Source organism: Engraulis encrasicolus, unplaced genomic scaffold (genome assembly GCF_034702125.1).
Source record: "Engraulis encrasicolus isolate BLACKSEA-1 unplaced genomic scaffold, IST_EnEncr_1.0 scaffold_40_np1212, whole genome shotgun sequence".
Classification (NCBI taxonomy): Eukaryota; Metazoa; Chordata; class Actinopteri; order Clupeiformes; family Engraulidae; genus Engraulis; species Engraulis encrasicolus.
The window spans coordinates 749,957-756,340 of NW_026945709.1; the positions used below are offsets into that span (position 1 = coordinate 749,957).

The 6,384-nt window shown below is 41.7% G+C and overlaps 1 long non-coding RNA gene across 1 annotated transcript; it reads left to right on the forward strand.

The window, feature by feature from the left end:
- Positions 1–279: 279 nt before the first annotated feature.
- On the forward strand, positions 280–2,082 carry LOC134443952 (uncharacterized). The gene is made up of 4 exons (XR_010033799.1): positions 280–523; positions 785–828; positions 918–955; positions 1,538–2,082. It is a non-coding gene; the product is annotated as an uncharacterized LOC134443952 (long non-coding RNA).
- Positions 2,083–6,384: the final 4,302 nt, after the last annotated feature.

Below are 6,384 nucleotides of genomic sequence, written 5' to 3' on the forward strand. Positions count from 1 at the left end.
CGATTTGAAGCCACGGGTAGGACTACTGCGACAGAAGATTTGAGTCTCGTGGTTGATTTACGATAGGCCTATGCATGCGTTGGCATTTGAAAACTACGTGGTTGATTTACGATATGCATGTAGTCTACAACTTCTGTTTAAAATTACACGGGGAGGGAGTGACATAAGCCGCCTCCGGATTTAAAACACCGCTGGTAATTACACTCCTGCCCGTAGGCTATCTTTGAATTTACATGAAGCCGCCCACCGGATCATGTAGGCAAAATCATGTAGGCAAAAGAAGAGTTGCCGGCCTGGTGAGAAAACAACGAGGTAAGCGCAAATGACTACATAATAAATCACTTAAGTGTGCATGTGTTAACCAGTAGTGAACCAGTGGTCTCTCAAACCAGTGGTCTCTCAATTAAATATTGTTACCGGAGTAATAAGTAACTTATTTGTCCCTTTTCTGTTATCAGCGTGCCAGTACCACCAGGCCGAAACATACCCCATTGCTGGGGTTTTGAAAGAAAGAACAAGGAGGGTAAGACATGCTTATTGCATATGAAAAGTACAGTAGAAATAATAAACTGGTGTTAACGTTAGGGGAAAATATAATTGGTACGGGGTTGCCTCTCACTTATTAACAAGTAAATCATTCAAAATTATACCATGTTTGAACAATGTATGGATCTATACAAGTGAATGGTGCATTTTACGGAATAAAGACAAGTCATGTAATGGTAATTGCAGTGTATACACACTTTTACAAACTACAAATTACATAATTGTATTCCCTTCACAGGGAGTGTTCCAAAGACTTCTGAAATGGGAACCATGCCCAGAATGGTAAGTACTACACAGCAAATTACTGTTACGATAGCACTTGTACCCTACTTGTGACCTAGTTAATGAACTGTTAACAAACTCTTTTTCAGCGGGAAGGATTTCGCTCCAACCTGGCAGACAGTTTAAGGTAATTATGTTGCATGTTTCATTGATGTTACATCTACAGTATCCAAGGCTTTGAACCAGATTTTTTTTCTTTACTACTTACACTATGTATGTACATGTCACTATGTATGTACGAGTACAACTTGAAAACTAAACTAAAAATAAACCTCAACATCAATCACAGTCATTTAAAGGGACATAATTAACCATTATCAACTGGTCACAATTAATTTTGTTTACAGTTTTGTTTCAAATGTTGAGAAATGAAACTGGTGCTCCTCTTCCTGCAAAATGGCAACGTTTAAAATGTGTGAAATAGTAGCAGTGTGTTGAGTAACAGCTCTAAGTGCACTTAATGGCTGAAAGCGACCGGGTGTCATAACAACCTTACTTGCAAATGGGTGAGCGACTTGCAAATTACTGTGTTGACATGAATGGCCCAGCTACACCAGTATTTTCCAGCGGAAAAGGCCAGATTCCCTGCTGTCATGTTGCTGTCTCCACATATATATTCACATGCAATTGTGGTACAAATTAACAATTATAGATTTGGTAGAAATGAAAAACTACAGAGCTGTCTAATGTTTACAATTCTCTCTCTCAGTGACCTCAAAGCTCCCCAGCACTCGCCATGAAGGGAGGCACCATGACGCTGGCCTGATTATCATCGACATTCAAATCTATTTCCAGAATTCATGCTGCCCTTTCACTAATGTTACCTTTTTCATGAGTACACAACCACCATCAAATTCTAAGTATTCATTATGACTGGAAAAATTGCACTTTTCATACATGAAAAAGGGATCTTCAACATAGTCCGCCATTTTGAATTTCCAAAAATAGCCACTTTCAGCTGCAAAAATGACTGCACTCGGACCATACTAGAAAATATTTGTTTATTACTTAGTACACTTTCATGTAAAGACCAAATTTGGCAATATGCAGCCCAGTTTCAATGAGCAGCATAGTTGCAGTACCTTTTTTGACCATTTCCTGCACAGTGTCCCTTTAACATTTACCAAGTACTTTACTCCAGACCTGATTCACAAGGAGGGCTCAGTCTGGCTACCGTGAGGCACATTTTAGTTGTTTTTGTGTTGATTTCTTTTGTTTTTATTACTATCATTATAGTGTTATTATTATTATTATTCAAAGCTTATTTGTTTTTTTTGTGTGATTTTTTAAACAATGCACCTGCCCCCAAAATCTGTGCACGCGCATGTGTGTGTGTGTGTGTGTGTGTGTGTGTGTGTGTGTGTGTGTGTGTGTGTGTGTGTGTAAGGCACATTTTAGTTGTTTTTGTGTTGATTTCTTTTGTTTTTATTACTATCATTATAGTGTTATTATTATTATTATTCAAAGCTTATTTGTTTTTTTGTGTGTGTTTTTTTTAAACAATGCACCTGCCCCCCAAAATCTGTGCACGCGCATGTGTGTGTGTGTGTGTGTGTGTGTGTGTGTGTGTGTGTGTGTGTGTGTGTGTGTGTGTGTGTGTGTAAGGCACATTTTAGTTGTTTTTGTGTTGATTTCTTTTGTTTTTATTACTATCATTATAGTGTTATTATTATTATTATTCAAAGCTTATTTGTTTTTTTGTGTGTGTTTTTTTTAAACAATGCACCTGCCCCCCAAAATCTGTGCACGCGCATGTGTGTGTGTGTGTGTGTGTGTGTGTGTGTGTGTAAATAAATACTGTAAATAAATACTTGAAATCGTGTGAGTTTCTTCTATAATATCAGTGGTAAATGCACATTAAATGTTAGTGTATACCGTGTCTGTAATAATCCTGGTCAATTCTTCTGGATGGAGATGTAGTGAGGTATCAAACCTACCTATACAATAATAGTCCCATTGAAAATACCGCCCATTGAAAATGAATGGGAGCTCTTGCACCATTCTAGAGTGCCTTATAATAATACAGTAAGAGTAGTGTTAAGAGAGACCATTTAATCAACACTTTGTGACACACACACTTTGAAAACCACTGGGCAAGGTGGTGACTAGGCCTACATCAGCATCTTTCAGAGAAAAGGTGAGTAGGAGTGGTGCATCAGCATCAGTAGCATCAGCGTCTGGGACCCACCGCCCTGACGCAGTAGGCTACATATGCATGTGGATACGGATACGGGCAGGAGTGTAAATTCAAAGATAGCCTACGGGCAGGAGTGTAGCCTAATCACCAGCGGTGTTTTTAAATCGGTGGGCGGCTTCATGTCACTCCCCGTGTCATTTTAAACAGAAGGTGGAAATCAGGAAGATGCGCTGCCATTCATCAGCTGCCAAAACACGTTTTAGTTGTAGACTACATGCATGCATATCGTAAATCAACCACGTAGTTTTCAAATGCCAACGCATTCATATCGTAAATCCACCACGAGACTCAAATCTTAAATCAACCACGAAACACGGGCAATAATAAAATGTTTTCGCTTTTCATTGCACCTAACTCCTCACTCCGATATTTTCATTGCACCTACCTCCGCATTCCAATAAAGAAGGCACGAGGGGCTACTTATTTATTCAATCGTTATTTTATTTTATTTTTACTGGGAAGGAGTAGGCCTACGGGCATGAGTGTAATCAGGCTATCAGCGGTGTTTTAAATCGGGAGGCGGCCGGTTCTGTCATGGCTACAGTGCATTTGATGTAGGCTACTTTGATCAAAGGAATGTATCTGCAGTGTTCTGTCGCGGCCGGTAGCTTTTGTGATATGCACCGGAATTCTCATCAAGCGATGTGGGACAAATGTATGGCAGGAACCGATATCGATATGCACCGGAATTCGGCTATATTTGATTTACCCCACTGTACGGCAGGAACCGAATTGTTACACAGGTAGGCTATATTTGATTTACCCCACTGTACGGCAGGAACCGAATTGTTACACAGGTAGGCTATATTTGATTTACCCCACTGTACCCTGTACAAGGCGGATGAGAATTCCGGTGCATATCACAAAATTGTTACACAGGTAGGCCATATTTGATTTACCCCACTGTACGGCAGGAACCGAATTGTTACACAGGTAGGCTATATTTGATTTACCCCACTGTACCCTGTACAAGGCGGATGAGAATTCCGGTGCATATCACAAAAGCTGCCGTTCCCTGGTTCTGGTTCTGTCGCGGCCGGTCCCCGCCCCTGTGCAAAAATGCCAACGCAAATGCCAACGCATGCATATCGTAAATCAACCACGTAGTTTTCAATGCATATCGTAAATCAACCACGAGACTGAAACCGTAAATCAACCACGAAACACGGGCAATATCGTGAATTCACCACGTCCTTGTACACAATTTCCCCCAGAAATTCCCCCATTTTTTTCGTGAAGACTTTACGACTGGTGCGTGATACGGTTGCACACACACACACACACACACACACACACACACACACACACACACACACACACACACACACACACACACACACACACATTTGGCCCATCAGCAGACTATACCTAAGTCAGCAGGCCACACGGTGTGAGCATGAAAACACTTCTATCTGGGGAAGAGAGAGAGAGCAGGCAAGCCGACAGCTTCTTTTGCCTACTCCTGCTGCTGCTTTTGCACTTTCCTCCCACAGCAGGCTGCCCTATTGTTCCTTTCTGCTCTAGGAGTCTTTGGAGAGAGAGAGAGAGAGAGAGAGAGAGAGAGAGAGAGAGAGTTCCTGGGTGCTCTGGGTCTTTTGCTGTGGGCTCCATTCTGGCTCTTTATCGTCATGGCTCCAGTCAGCCAGGGCCGACTGCACAACCGGCTGCTGCTGCTGCTTCACTACAGTCAGTACTGGAGGCTTTGACGTCAAGAGCTGAGAGAGATTTCATTTGCTTTCTGTGTGTGTGTGTGTGTGTGTGTGTGTGTGTGTGTGTGTGTGTGTGTGTGTGTGTGTGTGTGTGTGTGTGTGTGTGTGTGTGTGTTTGTGTGTGTGTCTGGGTGCATGCGTGTGTGTGTGTGTGGTTTTCTTTTCAGTTCCGTTTATTCATATAATTATTCCGTGATGATAATGGACTGTGGGACTGGCTGGCTGTTGCTGCTGACGTAAACTGCCAGGTGTGAATGTGTGTGTGTGTGTGTGTGTGTGTGTGTGTGTGTGTGTGTGTGTGTGTGTGTGTGTGTGTGTGTGTGTGTGTGTGTGTGTGTGTGTGTGTGCGCGTGTGCATGTGTCTGAGTATTGACAAAAATTCTTATTGTCTGACTCACTGCAGACGTCAACTTGGGTAAGATGAAAAGAAGCAATATGATTTTCAAGCCCATCCTTTCTCCAACATGATCTCAAAGGAATCGCCTCTGTGAGTCCCTCACAGAAAACACTTCCATGAACCCAACACAGAATTTTGGCAAGTGCGACAGATTTCGTGTCCCAAGGAATCCGTGTTTATTTCACGAAATTCTGTGAGATCATGCTGCATTTTAAGTGGCTTGGCCATACTTACTAGAGGCTTGCAATAACCAAATCTGATTGGACAGGAACCAAGTCATTAGGCTCAGGCCCACACTAGCAGACGGCCTCTTTCTTCATTTAATAGCCTGAGAGGAGCAAACAAATAAACAAACATGCTGCTTTTTGAGAAAAAAAACTCCTTTACCACCGCTCACTTTTGAATTGGAGAATTGGGGAAGTATTTTTTTTATCACCAGTTATGTCAACAGGTAGCACCTGAATCCAATCACCAAACAGGTATAGTGGGGTTTGTGTACTAAAAATGTACATTGCTTTACGATGAAAGCAGGAAAAGTAATACCCAGATGGTCTGACTGTACGGACAATGGCAAGTCAGCATATATGGATATATACCAGTCTTTTGTATTCTTCTAATGCATAATTTCCTCCAAACACCAGTAAAATCAAACAGTATCCGGATTCCAAATGAAAGAAGGATTTTTCTTTTAATTATTTTCTTTTCGCAAAATACTGAATACTTCATTGATGTCAAGCCTCAGGTCAAAATGCCGGAGGATACAGGAAAGGATGGGAGGAAGGAGATTGCCTGCGGCCATGCAGTGCATGCAGGGCTGGATTGACAATTTCATGCAGATCCTATGTTACACCTTAATGTCATCAAAATGGTAATGGCCAGTCAGAGAGTCAGTTATTTAAGACCCTGTAATGTTATAGTAACGTTCTTATGATGTAGTTCAGCTTTTTCGGCTAAAAGATTGCTGGCGATCCCATCTGCATCTGGGGGTCACAAAGGTATTAAGGGGCCAGCACTCTGGCCAGGGACATTTAATCCATCCCTGACTGTAGTGTCAACACAAGTCCACTAACACAGGTGATTATGCCAAAAGGACAATGGGGGTGCCTTTCTGGACCCAGAGATAGCAAGAAAGAAAGAAGGGAGCACACTTTTACATTATTCCAAGAAGAATTGTAAAAAATGAAAAGCGTAGAACGATAGACTAAAAAGAAAGCAGAGATAAGCGCTTGAAAAATGGCTAAATAACTAATAAA